This window comes from Diplotaxodon limnothrissa, linkage group LG3, assembly GCF_057381915.1.
Source record: "Diplotaxodon limnothrissa isolate DT_005_m linkage group LG3, D_limnothrissa_male_GT1.1, whole genome shotgun sequence".
Lineage (NCBI taxonomy): Eukaryota > Metazoa > Chordata > Actinopteri > Cichliformes > Cichlidae > Diplotaxodon > Diplotaxodon limnothrissa.
In genome coordinates, this window is record NC_140598.1 from 69051066 (window position 1) to 69073497 (window position 22432).

Below are 22432 nucleotides of genomic sequence, written 5' to 3' on the forward strand. Positions count from 1 at the left end.
CACATACACCACACCAGGGCCTTAGTTGCTATTGAGGCCAATTACACCACACCAGGGTCTGTGGCTTTTGCTCAGGCCACTTACACCACACCAGGGCCTGTGGCACTGGCTGAGGCCACTTAGACCACACCAGGGACTGTGGCTGCTGGCTGAGGCCACTTACACCACACCAGGGCCTGTGGCTGCTGGCTGAGGCCACTTACACCACACCAGGGCCTGTGGCTGCTGGCTGAGGCCACCTACACCACACCAGGGCCTGTGGCTGCTGGCTGAGGCGACTTACACCACACCAGGGCCTGTGGCTTCTGGCTGAGGCTACTTACACCACACCAGGGCCTGTGGCTGCTGGCTGAGGCCACATACACCACACCAGGGCCTGTGGCTCTTGCTCAGGCCACTTACACCACACCAGGGCCTGTGGCTGCTGGCTGAGGCCACTTACACCACACCAGGGCCTGTGGCTCTTGCTCAGGCCACTTACACCACACCAGGGCCTGTGGCACTGGCTGAGGCCACTTAGACCACACCAGGGCCTGTGGCTGCTGGCTGAGGCCACTTACACCAAACCAGGGCCTGTGGCTGCTTGCTGAGGCCATCTTCACCAAACCAGGCCCTGTGCTGCTTGCTGTGGCCATGTAAAACACACCAGGTCCTGTGCTGGTTCTTGAGGCCATCTTCAACAATCCAGGGCCTGTGCTGTTGGATAAATGCCAAACTGAGCCTTTGGGTTAGGGTATTATGCAAACATGCAGGTATGGTTATAGGATTGTCTTCGTAACTTCAGGTACTTGCCACCTAATCACTTGAATCCATAAATTGAGACATTGTGCTGGGGCCAGCAGCTTACGGCCATACCACCCTGAGCACGCCCGACCTTGTCTGATCTCGGAAGCTAAGCAGGGCTGGGCTTGGTTAGTACTTGGATGGGAGACTGCCTGGGAATACCTGGTGCTGTAAGCCTTTCATTTTCATGTCATTGAACCGCTTTTGATCCAGAGAAGGGGTGTATTAAAAGACCAAAAGCAGCTCCCCATTAATGAGGGCACATTAACGACATTGCTTTTGGCTCTTTTCCAATGTCTTGTGCTGCTAGCTGATGCCACCTACACCACACCAGGGCCTGAGTGACCGGCTGGGGCCACTTACACCACATCAGAGCCTGTGGCTGCTGGCTGAGGCCACTTACACCACACCAGGGCCTGTGGCTGCTGGCTGAGGCCACTTACACCACACCAGGGCCTGTGGCTGCTGGCTGAGGCCACCTACACCACACCAGGGCATTAGTTGCTATTGAGGCCAATTACACCACACCAGGGTCTGTGGCTCTTGCTCAGGCCACTTACACCACACCAGGGCCTGTGGCACTGGCTGAGGCCACTTACACCACACCAGGGCCTGTGGCTGCTGGCTGAGGCCACCTACACCACACCAGGGCCTGTGGCTGCTGACTGAGGCGACTTACACCACACCAGGGCCCTTTTGCTGCTGGCTGAGGCCACTTACACCACACCAGTGCCTGTGGCTTCTGGCTGAGGCGACTTACACCACACCAGGGCCTGTGGCTGCTGGCTGAGGCCACTTACACCACACCAGGGCCTTAGTTGCTATTGAGGCCAATTACACCACACCAGGGTCTGTGGCTCTTGCTCAGGCCACTTACACCACACCAGGGCCTGTGGCACTGGCTGAGGCCACTTACACCACACCAGGGCCTGTGGCACTGGCTGAGGCCACTTACACCACACCAGGGCCTGTGGCTGCTGGCTGAGGCCACTTACACCACACCAGGGCCTGTGGCTGCTGGCTGAGGCCACTTACACCACACCAGGGCCTGTGGCTGCTGGCTGAGGCCACTTACACCACACCAGGGCCTGTGGCTCTTGCTCAGGCCACTTACACCACACCAGGGCCTGTGGCTGCTGGCTGAGGCCATCTTCACCAAACCAGGCCCTGTGCTGGTTCCTGAGGCCATCTTCAACAATCCAGGGCCTGTGCTGTTGGATAAATGCCAAACTGAGCCTTTGGGTTAGGGTATTATGCAAACATGCAGGTATGGTTATAGGATTGTCTTCGTAACTTCAGGTACTTGCCACCTAATCACTTGAATCCATAAATTGAGACATTGTGCTGGGGCCAGCAGCTTACGGCCATACCACCCTGAGCACGCCCGACCTCGTCTGATCTCGGAAGCTAAGCAGGGCTGGGCTTGGTTAGTACTTGGATGGGAGACTGCCTGGGAATACCTGGTGCTGTAAGCCTTTCATTTTCATGTCATTGAACCGCTTTTGATCCAGAGAAGGGGTGTATTAAAAGACCAAAAGCAGCTGCCCATTAATGAGGGCACATTAACGACATTGCTTTTGGCTCTTTTCCAATGTCTTGTGCTGCTAGCTGATGCAACCTACACCACACAAGGGCCTGAGTGACCGGCTGGGGCCACTTACACCACATCAGGGCCTGTGGCTCTGGCTGAGGCCACTTACACCACACCAGGGCCTGAGTGACCGGCTGGGGCCACTTACACCACATCAGGGCCTGTGGCTGCTGGCTGAGGCCACTTACACCACACCAGGGCCTGTGGCTGCTGGCTGAGGCCACTTACACCACACCAGGGCCTGTGGCTGCTGGCTGAGGCCACCTACACCACACCAGGGCCTTAGTTGCTATTGAGGCCAATTACACCACACCAGGGTCTGTGGCTCTTGCTCAGGCCACTTACACCACACCAGGGCCTGTGGCACTGGCTGAGGCCACTTACACCACACCAGGGCCTGTGGCTCTTGCTCAGGCCACTTACACCACACCAGGGCCTGAGTGACCGGCTGGGGCCACTTACACCACATCAGGGCCTGTGGCTGCTGGCTGAGGCAAGTTACATCACAACAGGGCCTGTGGCTCTGGCTGAGGCCACTTACACCACACCAGGGCCTGTGGCTGCTGGCTGAGGCAAGTTACATCACAACAGGGCCTGTGGCTGCTGCCTGAGGCCACATACACCACACCAGGGCCTTAGTTGCTATTGAGGCCAATTACACCACACCAGGGTCTGTGGCTTTTGCTCAGGCCACTTACACCACACCAGGGCCTGTGGCACTGGCTGAGGCCACTTAGACCACACCAGGGACTGTGGCTGCTGGCTGAGGCCACTTACACCACACCAGGGCCTGTGGCTGCTGGCTGAGGCCACTTACACCACACCAGGGCCTGTGGCTGCTGGCTGAGGCCACCTACACCACACCAGGGCCTGTGGCTGCTGGCTGAGGCGACTTACACCACACCAGGGCCTGTTGCTGCTGGCTGAGGCCACTTACACCACACCAGTGCCTGTGGCTTCTGGCTGAGGCTACTTACACCACACCAGGGCCTGTGGCTGCTGGCTGAGGCCACATACACCACACCAGGGCCTGTGGCTCTTGCTCAGGCCACTTACACCACACCAGGGCCTGTGGCTGCTGGCTGAGGCCAATTACACCACACCAGGGCCTGTGGCTCTTGCTCAGGCCACTTACACCACACCAGGGCCTGTGGCACTGGCTGAGGCCACTTAGACCACACCAGGGCCTGTGGCTGCTGGCTGAGGCCACTTACACCAAACCAGGGCCTGTGGCTGCTTGCTGAGGCCATCTTCACCAAACAGGCCCTGTGCTGCTTGCTGTGGCCATGTAAAACACACCAGGTCCTGTGCTGGTTCTTGAGGCCATCTTCAACAATCCAGGGCCTGTGCTGTTGGATAAATGCCAAACTGAGCCTTTGGGTTAGGGTATTATGCAAACATGCAGGTATGGTTATAGGATTGTCTTCGTAACTTCAGGTACTTGCCACCTAATCACTTGAATCCATAAATTGAGACATTGTGCTGGGGCCAGCAGCTTACGGCCATACCACCCTGAGCACGCCCGACCTTGTCTGATCTCGGAAGCTAAGCAGGGCTGGGCTTGGTTAGTACTTGGATGGGAGACTGCCTGGGAATACCTGGTGCTGTAAGCCTTTCATTTTCATGTCATTGAACCGCTTTTGATCCAGAGAAGGGGTGTATTAAAAGACCAAAAGCAGCTCCCCATTAATGAGGGCACATTAACGACATTGCTTTTGGCTCTTTTCCAATGTCTTGTGCTGCTAGCTGATGCCACCTACACCACACCAGGGCCTGAGTGACCGGCTGGGGCCACTTACACCACATCAGAGCCTGTGGCTGCTGGCTGAGGCCACTTACACCACACCAGGGCCTGTGGCTGCTGGCTGAGGCCACTTACACCACACCAGGGCCTGTGGCTGCTGGCTGAGGCCACCTACACCACACCAGGGCATTAGTTGCTATTGAGGCCAATTACACCACACCAGGGTCTGTGGCTCTTGCTCAGGCCACTTACACCACACCAGGGCCTGTGGCACTGGCTGAGGCCACTTACACCACACCAGGGCCTGTGGCTGCTGGCTGAGGCCACCTACACCACACCAGGGCCTGTGGCTGCTGACTGAGGCGACTTACACCACACCAGGGCCCTTTTGCTGCTGGCTGAGGCCACTTACACCACACCAGTGCCTGTGGCTTCTGGCTGAGGCGACTTACACCACACCAGGGCCTGTGGCTGCTGGCTGAGGCCACTTACACCACACCAGGGCCTTAGTTGCTATTGAGGCCAATTACACCACACCAGGGTCTGTGGCTCTTGCTCAGGCCACTTACACCACACCAGGGCCTGTGGCACTGGCTGAGGCCACTTACACCACACCAGGGCCTGTGGCTGCTGGCTGAGGCCACTTACACCACACAAGGGCCTGTGGCTGCTGGCTGAGGCCACCTACACCACACCAGGGCCTGTGGCTGCTGGCTGAGACCACTTACACCACACCAGGGCCTGTGGCTCTTGCTCAGGCCACTTACACCACACCAGGGCCTGTGGCTCTTGCTCAGGCCACTTACACCACACCAGGGCCTGTGGCTGCTGGCTGAGGCCACTTACACCACACCAGGGCCTGTGGCTGCTGGCTGAGGCCACTTACACCAAACCAGGGCCTGTGGCTGCTGGCTGAGGCCATCTTCACCAAACCAGGCCCTGTGCTGGTTCCTGAGGCCATCTTCAACAATCCAGGGCCTGTGCTGTTGGATAAATGCCAAACTGAGCCTTTGGGTTAGGGTATTATGCAAACATGCAGGTATGGTTATAGGATTGTCTTCGTAACTTCAGGTACTTGCCACCTAATCACTTGAATCCATAAATTGAGACATTGTGCTGGCGCCAGCAGCTTACGGCCATACCACCCTGAGCACGCCCGACCTCGTCTGATCTCGGAAGCTAAGCAGGGCTGGGCTTGGTTAGTACTTGGATGGGAGACTGCCTGGGAATACCTGGTGCTGTAAGCCTTTCATTTTCATGTCATTGAACCGCTTTTGATCCAGAGAAGGGGTGTATTAAAAGACCAAAAGCAGCTGCCCATTAATGAGGGCACATTAACGACATTGCTTTTGGCTCTTTTCCAATGTCTTGTGCTGCTAGCTGATGCAACCTACACCACACAAGGGCCTGAGTGACCGGCTGGGGCCACTTACACCACATCAGGGCCTGTGGCTCTGGCTGAGGCCACTTACACCACACCAGGGCCTGAGTGACCGGCTGGGGCCACTTACACCACATCAGGGCCTGTGGCTGCTGGCTGAGGCCACTTACACCACACCAGGGCCTGTGGCTGCTGGCTGAGGCCACCTACACCACACCAGGGCCTTAGTTGCTATTGAGGCCAATTACACCACACCAGGGTCTGTGGCTCTTGCTCAGGCCACTTACACCACACCAGGGCCTGTGGCACTGGCTGAGGCGACTTACACCACACCAGGGCCTGTGGCTCTTGCTCAGGCCACTTACACCACACCAGGGCCTGAGTGACCGGCTGGGGCCACTTACACCACATCAGGGCCTGTGGCTGCTGGCTGAGGCAAGTTACATCACAACAGGGCCTGTGGCTCTGGCTGAGGCCACTTACACCACACCAGGGCCTGTGGCTGCTGGCTGAGGCAAGTTACATCACAACAGGGCCTGTGGCTGCTGCCTGAGGCCACATACACCACACCAGGGCCTTAGTTGCTATTGAGGCCAATTACACCACACCAGGGTCTGTGGCTTTTGCTCAGGCCACTTACACCACACCAGGGCCTGTGGCACTGGCTGAGGCCACTTAGACCACACCAGGGACTGTGGCTGCTGGCTGAGGCCACTTACACCACACCAGGGCCTGTGGCACTGGCTGAGGCCACTTAGACCACACCAGGGCCTGTGGCTGCTGGCTGAGGCCACTTACACCAAACCAGGGCCTGTGGCTGCTTGCTGAGGCCATCTTCACCAAACCAGGCCCTGTGCTGCTTGCTGTGGCCATGTAAAACACACCAGGTCCTGTGCTGGTTCTTGAGGCCATCTTCAACAATCCAGGGCCTGTGCTGTTGGATAAATGCCAAACTGAGCCTTTGGGTTAGGGTATTATGCAAACATGCAGGTATGGTTATAGGATTGTCTTCGTAACTTCAGGTACTTGCCACCTAATCACTTGAATCCATAAATTGAGACATTGTGCTGGGGCCAGCAGCTTACGGCCATACCACCCTGAGCACGCCCGACCTTGTCTGATCTCGGAAGCTAAGCAGGGCTGGGCTTGGTTAGTACTTGGATGGGAGACTGCCTGGGAATACCTGGTGCTGTAAGCCTTTCATTTTCATGTCATTGAACCGCTTTTGATCCAGAGAAGGGGTGTATTAAAAGACCAAAAGCAGCTCCCCATTAATGAGGGCACATTAACGACATTGCTTTTGGCTCTTTTCCAATGTCTTGTGCTGCTAGCTGATGCCACCTACACCACACCAGGGCCTGAGTGACCGGCTGGGGCCACTTACACCACATCAGAGCCTGTGGCTGCTGGCTGAGGCCACTTACACCACACCAGGGCCTGTGGCTGCTGGCTGAGACCACTTACACCACACCAGGGCCTGTGGCTCTTGCTCAGGCCACTTACACCACACCAGGGCCTGTGGCTCTTGCTCAGGCCACTTACACCACACCAGGGCCTGTGGCTGCTGGCTGAGGCCACTTACACCACACCAGGGCCTGTGGCTGCTGGCTGAGGCCACTTACACCAAACCAGGGCCTGTGGCTGCTGGCTGAGGCCATCTTCACCAAACCAGGCCCTGTGCTGGTTCCTGAGGCCATCTTCAACAATCCAGGGCCTGTGCTGTTGGATAAATGCCAAACTGAGCCTTTGGGTTAGGGTATTATGCAAACATGCAGGTATGGTTATAGGATTGTCTTCGTAACTTCAGGTACTTGCCACCTAATCACTTGAATCCATAAATTGAGACATTGTGCTGGCGCCAGCAGCTTACGGCCATACCACCCTGAGCACGCCCGACCTCGTCTGATCTCGGAAGCTAAGCAGGGCTGGGCTTGGTTAGTACTTGGATGGGAGACTGCCTGGGAATACCTGGTGCTGTAAGCCTTTCATTTTCATGTCATTGAACCGCTTTTGATCCAGAGAAGGGGTGTATTAAAAGACCAAAAGCAGCTGCCCATTAATGAGGGCACATTAACGACATTGCTTTTGGCTCTTTTCCAATGTCTTGTGCTGCTAGCTGATGCAACCTACACCACACAAGGGCCTGAGTGACCGGCTGGGGCCACTTACACCACATCAGGGCCTGTGGCTCTGGCTGAGGCCACTTACACCACACCAGGGCCTGAGTGACCGGCTGGGGCCACTTACACCACATCAGGGCCTGTGGCTGCTGGCTGAGGCCACTTACACCACACCAGGGCCTGTGGCTGCTGGCTGAGGCCACCTACACCACACCAGGGCCTTAGTTGCTATTGAGGCCAATTACACCACACCAGGGTCTGTGGCTCTTGCTCAGGCCACTTACACCACACCAGGGCCTGTGGCACTGGCTGAGGCGACTTACACCACACCAGGGCCTGTGGCTGCTGGCTGAGGCCACTTACACCACACCAGGGCCTGTGGCTGCTGGCTGAGGCCACTTACACCCCACCAGGGCCTGTGGCTGCTGGCTGAGGCGACTTACACCACACCAGGGCCCTTTTGCTGCTGGCTGAGGCCACTTACACCACACCAGTGCCTGTGGCTTCTGGCTGAGGCGACTTACACCACACCAGGGCCTGTGGCTGCTGGCTGAGGCGACTTACACCACACCAGGGCCTGTGGCACTGGCTGAGGCCACTTAGACCACACCAGGCCCTGCGCTTCTGGCCGAGGCCATCTTCACCAAACCAGGCCCTGTGCTGCTAGCTGATGCCACCTACACCACACCAGGGCGTGAGTGACCGGCTGGGGCCACCTACACCACACCAGGGCGTGAGTGACCGGCTGGGGCCACTTACACCACATCAGGGCCTGTGGCTCTGGCTGAGGCCACTTACACCACACCAGGGCCTGTGGCACTGGCTGAGGCCACTTAGACCACACCAGGGCCTGTGGCTGCTGGCTGTGGCCACTTAAACCACACCAGGGCCTGTGGCTGCTGGCTGAGGCCACTTACACCACACCAGAGCCTGTGGCTGCTTGCTGAGGCCACTTACACCACACCAGGGCCTGTGGCTCTGGCTGAGACCAATTACACCACACATGGGCCTTATTTGCTATTGAGGCCACTTACACCACACCAGGGCCTGTGGCTCTGGCTTAGGCCACTTACACCACACCAGGGCCTGTGGCTCTTGCTCAGGCCACTTACACCACACCAGGGCCTGTGGCTGCTGGCTGAGGCCACTTACACCACACCAGGGCCTGTGGCTCTTGCTCAGGCCACTTACACCACACCAGGGCCTGTGGCACTGGCTGAGGCCACTTACACCACACCAGGGCCTGTGGCTGCTGGCTGAGGCCACTTACACCACACCAGGGCCTGTGGCTGCTGGCTGAGGCCACCTACACCACACCAGGGCCTTAGTTGCTATTGAGGCCAATTACACCACACCAGGGTCTGTGGCTCTTGCTCAGGCCACTTACACCACACCAGGGCCTGTGGCACTGGCTGAGGCCACTTACACCACACCAGGGCCTGTGGCTGCTGGCTGAGGCCACTTACACCACACAAGGGCCTGTGGCTGCTGGCTGAGGCCACCTACACCACACCAGGGCCTGTGGCTGCTGGCTGAGACCACTTACACCACACCAGGGCCTGTGGCTTCTGGCTGAGGCGACTTACACCACACCAGGGCCTGTGGCTGCTGGCTGAGGCCACTTACACCACACCAGGGCCTGTGGCTCTTGCTCAGGCCACTCACATCACACCAGGCCCTGCGCTTCTGGCCGAGGCCATCTTCACCAAACCAGGCCCTGTGCTGCTTGCTGTGGCCATGTACAACACACCAGGCCCTGTGCTGGTTCCTGAGGCCATCTTCAACAATCCAGGGCCTGTGCTGTTGGATAAATGCCAAACTGAGCCTTTGGGTTAGGGTATTATGCAAACATGCAGGTATGGTTATAGGATTGTCTTCGTAACTTCAGGTACTTGCCACCTAATCACTTGAATCCATAAATTGAGACATTGTGCTGGAGCCAGCAGCTTACGGCCATACCACCTTGAGCACGCCCGACCTCGTCTGATCTCGGAAGCTAAGCAGGGCTGGGCTTGGTTAGTACTTGGATGGGAGACTGCCTGGGAATACCTGGTGCTGTAAGCCTTTCATTTTCATGTCATTGAACCGCTTTTGATCCAGAGAAGGGGTGTATTAAAAGACCAAAAGCATCTGCCCATTAATGAGGGCACATTAACGACATTGCTTTTGGCTCTTTTCCAATGTCTTGTGCTGCTAGCTGATGCAACCTACACCACACAAGGGCCTGAGTGACCGGCTGGGGCCACTTACACCACATCAGGGCCTGTGGCTCTGGCTGAGGCCACTTACACCACACCAGGGCCTGTGGCTGCTGGCTGAGGCCACTTACACCACACCAGGGCCTGTGGCTGCTGGCTGAGGCCACCTACACCACACCAGGGCATTAGTTGCTATTGAGGCCAATTACACCACACCAGGGTCTGTGGCTCTTGCTCAGGCCACTTACACCACACCAGGGCCTGTGGCACTGGCTGAGGCCACTTACACCACACCAGGGCCTGTGGCTGTTGGCTGAGGCCACTTACACCACACCAGGGCCTGTGGCTGCTGGCTGAGGCCACCTACACCACACCAGGGCATTAGTTGCTATTGAGGCCAATTACACCACACCAGGGTCTGTGGCTCTTGCTCAGGCCACTTACACCACACCAGGGCCTGTGGCACTGGCTGAGGCCACTTACACCACACCAGGGCCTGTGGCTGCTGGCTGAGGCCACTTACACCACACCAGGGCCTGTGGCTGCTGGCTGAGGCCACTTACACCACACCAGGGCCTGTGCCTGCTGGCTGAGGCCACCTACACCACACCAGGGCCTGTGGCTGCTGACTGAGGCGACTTACACCACACCAGGGCCCTTTTGCTGCTGGCTGAGGCCACTTACACTACACCAGTGCCTGTGGCTTCTGGCTGAGGCGACTTACACCACACCAGGGCCTGTGGCTGCTGGCTGAGGCCACTTACACCACACCAGGGCCTGTGGCTCTTGCTCAGGCCACTCACATCACACCAGGCCCTGCGCTTCTGGCCGAGGCCATCTTCACCAAACCAGGCCCTGTGGCTCTTGCTCAGGCCACTTACACCACACCAGGGCCTTATTTGCTATTGAGGCCACTTACACCACACCAGGGCCTGTGGCTCTGGCTTAGGCCACTTACACCACACCAGGGCCTGTGGCACTTGCTCAGGCCACTTACACCACACCAGGGCCTGTGGCTGCTGGCTGAGGCCACTTACACCACACCAGGGCCTGTGGCTCTTGCTCAGGCCACTTACACCACACCAGGGCCTGAGTGACCGGCTGGGGCCACTTACACCACATCAGGGCCTGTGGCTGCTGGCTGAGGCAAGTTACATCACAACAGGGCCTGTGGCTCTGGCTGAGGCCACTTACACCACACCAGGGCCTGTGGCTGCTGGCTGAGGCAAGTTACATCACAACAGGGCCTGTGGCTGCTGCCTGAGGCCACATACACCACACCAGGGCCTTAGTTGCTATTGAGGCCAATTACACCACACCAGGGTCTGTGGCTTTTGCTCAGGCCACTTACACCACACCAGGGCCTGTGGCACTGGCTGAGGCCACTTAGACCACACCAGGGACTGTGGCTGCTGGCTGAGGCCACTTACACCACACCAGGGCCTGTGGCTGCTGGCTGAGGCCACTTACACCACACCAGGGCCTGTGGCTGCTGGCTGAGGCCACCTACACCACACCAGGGCCTGTGGCTGCTGGCTGAGGCGACTTACACCACACCAGGGCCTGTTGCTGCTGGCTGAGGCCACTTACACCACACCAGTGCCTGTGGCTTCTGGCTGAGGCTACTTACACCACACCAGGGCCTGTGGCTGCTGGCTGAGGCCACATACACCACACCAGGGCCTGTGGCTCTTGCTCAGGCCACTTACACCACACCAGGGCCTGTGGCTGCTGGCTGAGGCCAATTACACCACACCAGGGCCTGTGGCTCTTGCTCAGGCCACTTACACCACACCAGGGCCTGTGGCACTGGCTGAGGCCACTTAGACCACACCAGGGCCTGTGGCTGCTGGCTGAGGCCACTTACACCAAACCAGGGCCTGTGGCTGCTTGCTGAGGCCATCTTCACCAAACCAGGCCCTGTGCTGCTTGCTGTGGCCATGTAAAACACACCAGGTCCTGTGCTGGTTCTTGAGGCCATCTTCAACAATCCAGGGCCTGTGCTGTTGGATAAATGCCAAACTGAGCCTTTGGGTTAGGGTATTATGCAAACATGCAGGTATGGTTATAGGATTGTCTTCGTAACTTCAGGTACTTGCCACCTAATCACTTGAATCCATAAATTGAGACATTGTGCTGGGGCCAGCAGCTTACGGCCATACCACCCTGAGCACGCCCGACCTTGTCTGATCTCGGAAGCTAAGCAGGGCTGGGCTTGGTTAGTACTTGGATGGGAGACTGCCTGGGAATACCTGGTGCTGTAAGCCTTTCATTTTCATGTCATTGAACCGCTTTTGATCCAGAGAAGGGGTGTATTAAAAGACCAAAAGCAGCTCCCCATTAATGAGGGCACATTAACGACATTGCTTTTGGCTCTTTTCCAATGTCTTGTGCTGCTAGCTGATGCCACCTACACCACACCAGGGCCTGAGTGACCGGCTGGGGCCACTTACACCACATCAGAGCCTGTGGCTGCTGGCTGAGGCCACTTACACCACACCAGGGCCTGTGGCTGCTGGCTGAGGCCACTTACACCACACCAGGGCCTGTGGCTGCTGGCTGAGGCCACCTACACCACACCAGGGCATTAGTTGCTATTGAGGCCAATTACACCACACCAGGGTCTGTGGCTCTTGCTCAGGCCACTTACACCACACCAGGGCCTGTGGCACTGGCTGAGGCCACTTACACCACACCAGGGCCTGTGGCTGCTGGCTGAGGCCACCTACACCACACCAGGGCCTGTGGCTGCTGACTGAGGCGACTTACACCACACCAGGGCCCTTTTGCTGCTGGCTGAGGCCACTTACACCACACCAGTGCCTGTGGCTTCTGGCTGAGGCGACTTACACCACACCAGGGCCTGTGGCTGCTGGCTGAGGCCACTTACACCACACCAGGGCCTTAGTTGCTATTGAGGCCAATTACACCACACCAGGGTCTGTGGCTCTTGCTCAGGCCACTTACACCACACCAGGGCCTGTGGCACTGGCTGAGGCCACTTACACCACACCAGGGCCTGTGGCACTGGGTGAGGCCACTTACACCACACCAGGGCCTGTGGCTGCTGGCTGAGGCCACTTACACCACACAAGGGCCTGTGGCTGCTGGCTGAGGCCACCTACACCACACCAGGGCCTGTGGCTGCTGGCTGAGACCACTTACACCACACCAGGGCCTGTGGCTCTTGCTCAGGCCACTTACACCACACCAGGGCCTGTGGCTGCTGGCTGAGGCCATCTTCACCAAACCAGGCCCTGTGCTGGTTCCTGAGGCCATCTTCAACAATCCAGGGCCTGTGCTGTTGGATAAATGCCAAACTGAGCCTTTGGGTTAGGGTATTATGCAAACATGCAGGTATGGTTATAGGATTGTCTTCGTAACTTCAGGTACTTGCCACCTAATCACTTGAATCCATAAATTGAGACATTGTGCTGGCGCCAGCAGCTTACGGCCATACCACTCTGAGCACGCCCGACCTCGTCTGATCTCGGAAGCTAAGCAGGGCTGGGCTTGGTTAGTACTTGGATGGGAGACTGCCTGGGAATACCTGGTGCTGTAAGCCTTTGATTTTCATGTCATTGAACCGCTTTTGATCCAGAGAAGGGGTGTATTAAAAGACCAAAAGCAGCTGCCCATTAATGAGGGCACATTAACGACATTGCTTTTGGCTCTTTTCCAATGTCTTGTGCTGCTAGCTGATGCAACCTACACCACACAAGGGCCTGAGTGACCGGCTGGGGCCACTTACACCACATCAGGGCCTGTGGCTCTGGCTGAGGCCACTTACACCACACCAGGGCCTGAGTGACCGGCTGGGGCCACTTACACCACATCAGGGCCTGTGGCTGCTGGCTGAGGCCACTGACACCACACCAGGGCCTGTGGCTGCTGGCTGAGGCCACCTACACCACACCAGGGCCTTAGTTGCTATTGAGGCCAATTACACCACACCAGGGTCTGTGGCTCTTGCTCAGGCCACTTACACCACACCAGGGCCTGTGGCACTGGCTGAGGCGACTTACACCACACCAGGGCCTGTGGCTCTTGCTCAGGCCACTTACACCACACCAGGGCCTGAGTGACCGGCTGGGGCCACTTACACCACATCAGGGCCTGTGGCTGCTGGCTGAGGCAAGTTACATCACAACAGGGCCTGTGGCTCTGGCTGAGGCCACTTACACCACACCAGGGCCTGTGGCTGCTGGCTGAGGCAAGTTACATCACAACAGGGCCTGTGGCTGCTGCCTGAGGCCACATACACCACACCAGGGCCTTAGTTGCTATTGAGGCCAATTACACCACACCAGGGTCTGTGGCTTTTGCTCAGGCCACTTACACCACACCAGGGCCTGTGGCACTGGCTGAGGCCACTTAGACCACACCAGGGACTGTGGCTGCTGGCTGAGGCCACTTACACCACACCAGGGCCTGTGGCTGCTGGCTGAGGCCACTTACACCACACCAGGGCCTGTGGCTGCTGGCTGAGGCCACCTACACCACACCAGGGCCTGTGGCTGCTGGCTGAGGCGACTTACACCACACCAGGGCCTGTTGCTGCTGGCTGAGGCCACTTACACCACACCAGTGCCTGTGGCTTCTGGCTGAGGCTACTTACACCACACCAGGGCCTGTGGCTGCTGGCTGAGGCCACATACACCACACCAGGGCCTGTGGCTCTTGCTCAGGCCACTTACACCACACCAGGGCCTGTGGCTGCTGGCTGAGGCCAATTACACCACACCAGGGCCTGTGGCTCTTGCTCAGGCCACTTACACCACACCAGGGCCTGTGGCACTGGCTGAGGCCACTTAGACCACACCAGGGCCTGTGGCTGCTGGCTGAGGCCACTTACACCAAACCAGGGCCTGTGGCTGCTTGCTGAGGCCATCTTCACCAAACCAGGCCCTGTGCTGCTTGCTGTGGCCATGTAAAACACACCAGGTCCTGTGCTGGTTCTTGAGGCCATCTTCAACAATCCAGGGCCTGTGCTGTTGGATAAATGCCAAACTGAGCCTTTGGGTTAGGGTATTATGCAAACATGCAGGTATGGTTATAGGATTGTCTTCGTAACTTCAGGTACTTGCCACCTAATCACTTGAATCCATAAATTGAGACATTGTGCTGGGGCCAGCAGCTTACGGCCATACCACCCTGAGCACGCCCGACCTTGTCTGATCTCGGAAGCTAAGCAGGGCTGGGCTTGGTTAGTACTTGGATGGGAGACTGCCTGGGAATACCTGGTGCTGTAAGCCTTTCATTTTCATGTCATTGAACCGCTTTTGATCCAGAGAAGGGGTGTATTAAAAGACCAAAAGCAGCTCCCCATTAATGAGGGCACATTAACGACATTGCTTTTGGCTCTTTTCCAATGTCTTGTGCTGCTAGCTGATGCCACCTACACCACACCAGGGCCTGAGTGACCGGCTGGGGCCACTTACACCACATCAGAGCCTGTGGCTGCTGGCTGAGGCCACTTACACCACACCAGGGCCTGTGGCTGCTGGCTGAGGCCACTTACACCACACCAGGGCCTGTGGCTGCTGGCTGAGGCCACCTACACCACACCAGGGCATTAGTTGCTATTGAGGCCAATTACACCACACCAGGGTCTGTGGCTCTTGCTCAGGCCACTTACACCACACCAGGGCCTGTGGCACTGGCTGAGGCCACTTACACCACACCAGGGCCTGTGGCTGCTGGCTGAGGCCACCTACACCACACCAGGGCCTGTGGCTGCTGACTGAGGCGACTTACACCACACCAGGGCCCTTTTGCTGCTGGCTGAGGCCACTTACACCACACCAGTGCCTGTGGCTTCTGGCTGAGGCGACTTACACCACACCAGGGCCTGTGGCTGCTGGCTGAGGCCACTTACACCACACCAGGGCCTTAGTTGCTATTGAGGCCAATTACACCACACCAGGGTCTGTGGCTCTTGCTCAGGCCACTTACACCACACCAGGGCCTGTGGCACTGGCTGAGGCCACTTACACCACACCAGGGCCTGTGGCTGCTGGCTGAGGCCACTTACACCACACAAGGGCCTGTGGCTGCTGGCTGAGGCCACCTACACCACACCAGGGCCTGTGGCTGCTGGCTGAGACCACTTACACCACACCAGGGCCTGTGGCTCTTGCTCAGGCCACTTACACCACACCAGGGCCTGTGGCTCTTGCTCAGGCCACTTACACCACACCAGGGCCTGTGGCTGCTGGCTGAGGCCACTTACACCACACCAGGGCCTGTGGCTGCTGGCTGAGGCCACTTACACCAAACCAGGGCCTGTGGCTGCTGGCTGAGGCCATCTTCACCAAACCAGGCCCTGTGCTGGTTCCTGAGGCCATCTTCAACAATCCAGGGCCTGTGCTGTTGGATAAATGCCAAACTGAGCCTTTGGGTTAGGGTATTATGCAAACATGCAGGTATGGTTATAGGATTGTCTTCGTAACTTCAGGTACTTGCCACCTAATCACTTGAATCCATAAATTGAGACATTGTGCTGGCGCCAGCAGCTTACGGCCATACCACTCTGAGCACGCCCGACCTCGTCTGATCTCGGAAGCTAAGCAGGGCTGGGCTTGGTTAGTACTTGGATGGGAGACTGCCTGGGAATACCTGGTGCTGTAAGCCTTTGATTTTCATGTCATTGAACCGCTTTTGATCCAGAGAAGGGGTGTATTAAAAGACCAAAAGCAGCTGCCCATTAATGAGGGCACATTAACGACATTGCTTTTGGCTCTTTTCCAATGTCTTGTGCTGCTAGCTGATGCAACCTACACCACACAAGGGCCTGAGTGACCGGCTGGGGCCACTTACACCACATCAGGGCCTGTGGCTCTGGCTGAGGCCACTTACACCACACCAGGGCCTGAGTGACCGGCTGGGGCCACTTACACCACATCAGGGCCTGTGGCTGCTGGCTGAGGCCACTTACACCACACCAGGGCCTGTGGCTGCTGGCTGAGGCCACCTACACCACACCAGGGCCTTAGTTGCTATTGAGGCCAATTACACCACACCAGGGTCTGTGGCTCTTGCTCAGGCCACTTACACCACACCAGGGCCTGTGGCACTGGCTGAGGCGACTTACACCACACCAGGGCCTGTGGCTGCTGGCTGAGGCCACTTACACCACACCAGGGCCTGTGGCTGCTGGCTGAGGCCACTTACACCCCACCAGGGCCTGTGGCTGCTGGCTGAGGCGACTTACACCACACCAGGGCCCTTTTGCTGCTGGCTGAGGCCACTTACACCACACCAGTGCCTGTGGCTTCTGGCTGAGGCGACTTACACCACACCAGGGCCTGTGGCTGCTGGCTGAGGCGACTTACACCACACCAGGGCCTGTGGCACTGGCTGAGGCCACTTAGACCACACCAGGCCCTGCGCTTCTGGCCGAGGCCATCTTCACCAAACCAGGCCCTGTGCTGCTAGCTGATGCCACCTACACCACACCAGGGCGTGAGTGACCGGCTGGGGCCACCTACACCACACCAGGGCGTGAGTGACCGGCTGGGGCCACTTACACCACATCAGGGCCTGTGGCTCTGGCTGAGGCCACTTACACCACACCAGGGCCTGTGGCACTGGCTGAGGCCACTTAGACCACACCAGGGCCTGTGGCTGCTGGCTGTGGCCACTTAAACCACACCAGGGCCTGTGGCTGCTGGCTGAGGCCACTTACACCACACCAGAGCCTGTGGCTGCTTGCTGAGGCCACTTACACCACACCAGGGCCTGTGGCTCTGGCTGAGACCAATTACACCACACATGGGCCTTATTTGCTATTGAGGCCACTTACACCACACCAGGGCCTGTGGCTCTGGCTTAGGCCACTTACACCACACCAGGGCCTGTGGCTCTTGCTCAGGCCACTTACACCACACCAGGGCCTGTGGCTGCTGGCTGAGGCCACTTACACCACACCAGGGCCTGTGGCTCTTGCTCAGGCCACTTACACCACACCAGGGCCTGTGGCACTGGCTGAGGCCACTTACACCACACCAGGGCCTGTGGCTGCTGGCTGAGGCCACTTACACCACACCAGGGCCTGTGGCTGCTGGCTGAGGCCACCTACACCACACCAGGGCCTTAGTTGCTATTGAGGCCAATTACACCACACCAGGGTCTGTGGCTCTTGCTCAGGCCACTTACACCACACCAGGGCCTGTGGCACTGGCTGAGGCCACTTACACCACACCAGGGCCTGTGGCTGCTGGCTGAGGCCACTTACACCACACAAGGGCCTGTGGCTGCTGGCTGAGGCCACCTACACCACACCAGGGCCTGTGGCTGCTGGCTGAGACCACTTACACCACACCAGGGCCTGTGGCTTCTGGCTGAGGCGACTTACACCACACCAGGGCCTGTGGCTGCTGGCTGAGGCCACTTACACCACACCAGGGCCTGTGGCTCTTGCTCAGGCCACTCACATCACACCAGGCCCTGCGCTTCTGGCCGAGGCCATCTTCACCAAACCAGGCCCTGTGCTGCTTGCTGTGGCCATGTACAACACACCAGGCCCTGTGCTGGTTCCTGAGGCCATCTTCAACAATCCAGGGCCTGTGCTGTTGGATAAATGCCAAACTGAGCCTTTGGGTTAGGGTATTATGCAAACATGCAGGTATGGTTATAGGATTGTCTTCGTAACTTCAGGTACTTGCCACCTAATCACTTGAATCCATAAATTGAGACATTGTGCTGGAGCCAGCAGCTTACGGCCATACCACCTTGAGCACGCCCGACCTCGTCTGATCTCGGAAGCTAAGCAGGGCTGGGCTTGGTTAGTACTTGGATGGGAGACTGCCTGGGAATACCTGGTGCTGTAAGCCTTTCATTTTCATGTCATTGAACCGCTTTTGATCCAGAGAAGGGGTGTATTAAAAGACCAAAAGCATCTGCCCATTAATGAGGGCACATTAACGACATTGCTTTTGGCTCTTTTCCAATGTCTTGTGCTGCTAGCTGATGCAACCTACACCACACAAGGGCCTGAGTGACCGGCTGGGGCCACTTACACCACATCAGGGCCTGTGGCTCTGGCTGAGGCCACTTACACCACACCAGGGCCTGTGGCTGCTGGCTGAGGCCACTTACACCACACCAGGGCCTGTGGCTGCTGGCTGAGGCCACCTACACCACACCAGGGCATTAGTTGCTATTGAGGCCAATTACACCACACCAGGGTCTGTGGCTCTTGCTCAGGCCACTTACACCACACCAGGGCCTGTGGCACTGGCTGAGGCCACTTACACCACACCAGGGCCTGTGGCTGTTGGCTGAGGCCACTTACACCACACCAGGGCCTGTGGCTGCTGGCTGAGGCCACCTACACCACACCAGGGCATTAGTTGCTATTGAGGCCAATTACACCACACCAGGGTCTGTGGCTCTTGCTCAGGCCACTTACACCACACCAGGGCCTGTGGCACTGGCTGAGGCCACTTACACCACACCAGGGCCTGTGGCTGCTGGCTGAGGCCACTTACACCACACCAGGGCCTGTGGCTGCTGGCTGAGGCCACTTACACCACACCAGGGCCTGTGCCTGCTGGCTGAGGCCACCTACACCACACCAGGGCCTGTGGCTGCTGACTGAGGCGACTTACACCACACCAGGGCCCTTTTGCTGCTGGCTGAGGCCACTTACACTACACCAGTGCCTGTGGCTTCTGGCTGAGGCGACTTACACCACACCAGGGCCTGTGGCTGCTGGCTGAGGCCACTTACACCACACCAGGGCCTGTGGCTCTTGCTCAGGCCACTCACATCACACCAGGCCCTGCGCTTCTGGCCGAGGCCATCTTCACCAAACCAGGCCCTGTGGCTCTTGCTCAGGCCACTTACACCACACCAGGGCCTTATTTGCTATTGAGGCCACTTACACCACACCAGGGCCTGTGGCTCTGGCTTAGGCCACTTACACCACACCAGGGCCTGTGGCACTTGCTCAGGCCACTTACACCACACCAGGGCCTGTGGCTGCTGGCTGAGGCCACTTACACCACACCAGGGCCTGTGGCTCTTGCTCAGGCCACTTACACCACACCAGGGCCTGAGTGACCGGCTGGGGCCACTTACACCACATCAGGGCCTGTGGCTGCTGGCTGAGGCAAGTTACATCACAACAGGGCCTGTGGCTCTGGCTGAGGCCACTTACACCACACCAGGGCCTGTGGCTGCTGGCTGAGGCAAGTTACATCACAACAGGGCCTGTGGCTGCTGCCTGAGGCCACATACACCACACCAGGGCCTTAGTTGCTATTGAGGCCAATTACACCACACCAGGGTCTGTGGCTTTTGCTCAGGCCACTTACACCACACCAGGGCCTGTGGCACTGGCTGAGGCCACTTAGACCACACCAGGGACTGTGGCTGCTGGCTGAGGCCACTTACACCACACCAGGGCCTGTGGCTGCTGGCTGAGGCCACTTACACCACACCAGGGCCTGTGGCTGCTGGCTGAGGCCACCTACACCACACCAGGGCCTGTGGCTGCTGGCTGAGGCGACTTACACCACACCAGGGCCTGTTGCTGCTGGCTGAGGCCACTTACACCACACCAGTGCCTGTGGCTTCTGGCTGAGGCTACTTACACCACACCAGGGCCTGTGGCTGCTGGCTGAGGCCACATACACCACACCAGGGCCTGTGGCTCTTGCTCAGGCCACTTACACCACACCAGGGCCTGTGGCTGCTGGCTGAGGCCAATTACACCACACCAGGGCCTGTGGCTCTTGCTCAGGCCACTTACACCACACCAGGGCCTGTGGCACTGGCTGAGGCCACTTAGACCACACCAGGGCCTGTGGCTGCTGGCTGAGGCCACTTACACCAAACCAGGGCCTGTGGCTGCTTGCTGAGGCCATCTTCACCAAACCAGGCCCTGTGCTGCTTGCTGTGGCCATGTAAAACACACCAGGTCCTGTGCTGGTTCTTGAGGCCATCTTCAACAATCCAGGGCCTGTGCTGTTGGATAAATGCCAAACTGAGCCTTTGGGTTAGGGTATTATGCAAACATGCAGGTATGGTTATAGGATTGTCTTCGTAACTTCAGGTACTTGCCACCTAATCACTTGAATCCATAAATTGAGACATTGTGCTGGGGCCAGCAGCTTACGGCCATACCACCCTGAGCACGCCCGACCTTGTCTGATCTCGGAAGCTAAGCAGGGCTGGGCTTGGTTAGTACTTGGATGGGAGACTGCCTGGGAATACCTGGTGCTGTAAGCCTTTCATTTTCATGTCATTGAACCGCTTTTGATCCAGAGAAGGGGTGTATTAAAAGACCAAAAGCAGCTCCCCATTAATGAGGGCACATTAACGACATTGCTTTTGGCTCTTTTCCAATGTCTTGTGCTGCTAGCTGATGCCACCTACACCACACCAGGGCCTGAGTGACCGGCTGGGGCCACTTACACCACATCAGAGCCTGTGGCTGCTGGCTGAGGCCACTTACACCACACCAGGGCCTGTGGCTGCTGGCTGAGGCCACTTACACCACACCAGGGCCTGTGGCTGCTGGCTGAGGCCACCTACACCACACCAGGGCATTAGTTGCTATTGAGGCCAATTACACCACACCAGGGTCTGTGGCTCTTGCTCAGGCCACTTACACCACACCAGGGCCTGTGGCACTGGCTGAGGCCACTTACACCACACCAGGGCCTGTGGCTGCTGGCTGAGGCCACCTACACCACACCAGGGCCTGTGGCTGCTGACTGAGGCGACTTACACCACACCAGGGCCCTTTTGCTGCTGGCTGAGGCCACTTACACCACACCAGTGCCTGTGGCTTCTGGCTGAGGCGACTTACACCACACCAGGGCCTGTGGCTGCTGGCTGAGGCCACTTACACCACACCAGGGCCTTAGTTGCTATTGAGGCCAATTACACCACACCAGGGTCTGTGGCTCTTGCTCAGGCCACTTACACCACACCAGGGCCTGTGGCACTGGCTGAGGCCACTTACACCACACCAGGGCCTGTGGCACTGGGTGAGGCCACTTACACCACACCAGGGCCTGTGGCTGCTGGCTGAGGCCACTTACACCACACAAGGGCCTGTGGCTGCTGGCTGAGGCCACCTACACCACACCAGGGCCTGTGGCTGCTGGCTGAGACCACTTACACCACACCAGGGCCTGTGGCTCTTGCTCAGGCCACTTACACCACACCAGGGCCTGTGGCTGCTGGCTGAGGCCATCTTCACCAAACCAGGCCCTGTGCTGGTTCCTGAGGCCATCTTCAACAATCCAGGGCCTGTGCTGTTGGATAAATGCCAAACTGAGCCTTTGGGTTAGGGTATTATGCAAACATGCAGGTATGGTTATAGGATTGTCTTCGTAACTTCAGGTACTTGCCACCTAATCACTTGAATCCATAAATTGAGACATTGTGCTGGCGCCAGCAGCTTACGGCCATACCACTCTGAGCACGCCCGACCTCGTCTGATCTCGGAAGCTAAGCAGGGCTGGGCTTGGTTAGTACTTGGATGGGAGACTGCCTGGGAATACCTGGTGCTGTAAGCCTTTGATTTTCATGTCATTGAACCGCTTTTGATCCAGAGAAGGGGTGTATTAAAAGACCAAAAGCAGCTGCCCATTAATGAGG

At 58.0% G+C, this 22432-nt stretch overlaps 8 non-coding genes and 6 pseudogenes across 8 annotated transcripts; all 14 read left to right on the top strand.

Annotated features, from left to right (window-relative positions):
* Positions 1-841: 841 nt before the first annotated feature.
* Positions 842-960, top strand: LOC146637572 (5S ribosomal RNA; annotated as a pseudogene).
* A 1179-nt stretch (positions 961-2139) lies between these two features.
* On the top strand, positions 2140-2258 carry LOC146637573 (5S ribosomal RNA). Its single transcript, XR_014905987.1, has one exon. It is a non-coding gene; the product is annotated as a 5S ribosomal RNA (ribosomal RNA).
* Positions 2259-3868: 1610 nt separating this feature from the next.
* LOC146637574 (5S ribosomal RNA) lies at positions 3869-3987 on the top strand (annotated as a pseudogene).
* Positions 3988-5246: 1259 nt separating this feature from the next.
* On the top strand, positions 5247-5365 carry LOC146637575 (5S ribosomal RNA). Its single transcript, XR_014905988.1, has one exon. It is a non-coding gene; the product is annotated as a 5S ribosomal RNA (ribosomal RNA).
* Positions 5366-6578: 1213 nt separating this feature from the next.
* Positions 6579-6697, top strand: LOC146637576 (5S ribosomal RNA; annotated as a pseudogene).
* Positions 6698-7363: 666 nt separating this feature from the next.
* LOC146637577 (5S ribosomal RNA) lies at positions 7364-7482 on the top strand. Its single transcript, XR_014905989.1, has one exon. It is a non-coding gene; the product is annotated as a 5S ribosomal RNA (ribosomal RNA).
* Positions 7483-9564: 2082 nt separating this feature from the next.
* Positions 9565-9683, top strand: LOC146637578 (5S ribosomal RNA). The gene has a single exon (XR_014905525.1). It is a non-coding gene; the product is annotated as a 5S ribosomal RNA (ribosomal RNA).
* A 2282-nt stretch (positions 9684-11965) lies between these two features.
* On the top strand, positions 11966-12084 carry LOC146637579 (5S ribosomal RNA; annotated as a pseudogene).
* A 1179-nt stretch (positions 12085-13263) lies between these two features.
* Positions 13264-13382, top strand: LOC146637580 (5S ribosomal RNA). The gene has a single exon (XR_014905534.1). It is a non-coding gene; the product is annotated as a 5S ribosomal RNA (ribosomal RNA).
* Positions 13383-14953: 1571 nt separating this feature from the next.
* LOC146637581 (5S ribosomal RNA) lies at positions 14954-15072 on the top strand (annotated as a pseudogene).
* A 1259-nt stretch (positions 15073-16331) lies between these two features.
* LOC146637582 (5S ribosomal RNA) lies at positions 16332-16450 on the top strand. Its single transcript, XR_014905535.1, has one exon. It is a non-coding gene; the product is annotated as a 5S ribosomal RNA (ribosomal RNA).
* A 2082-nt stretch (positions 16451-18532) lies between these two features.
* Positions 18533-18651, top strand: LOC146637583 (5S ribosomal RNA). Its single transcript, XR_014905526.1, has one exon. It is a non-coding gene; the product is annotated as a 5S ribosomal RNA (ribosomal RNA).
* A 2282-nt stretch (positions 18652-20933) lies between these two features.
* On the top strand, positions 20934-21052 carry LOC146637584 (5S ribosomal RNA; annotated as a pseudogene).
* Positions 21053-22231: 1179 nt separating this feature from the next.
* LOC146637585 (5S ribosomal RNA) lies at positions 22232-22350 on the top strand. The gene has a single exon (XR_014905536.1). It is a non-coding gene; the product is annotated as a 5S ribosomal RNA (ribosomal RNA).
* The last annotated feature ends 82 nt before the right edge of the window (positions 22351-22432 follow it).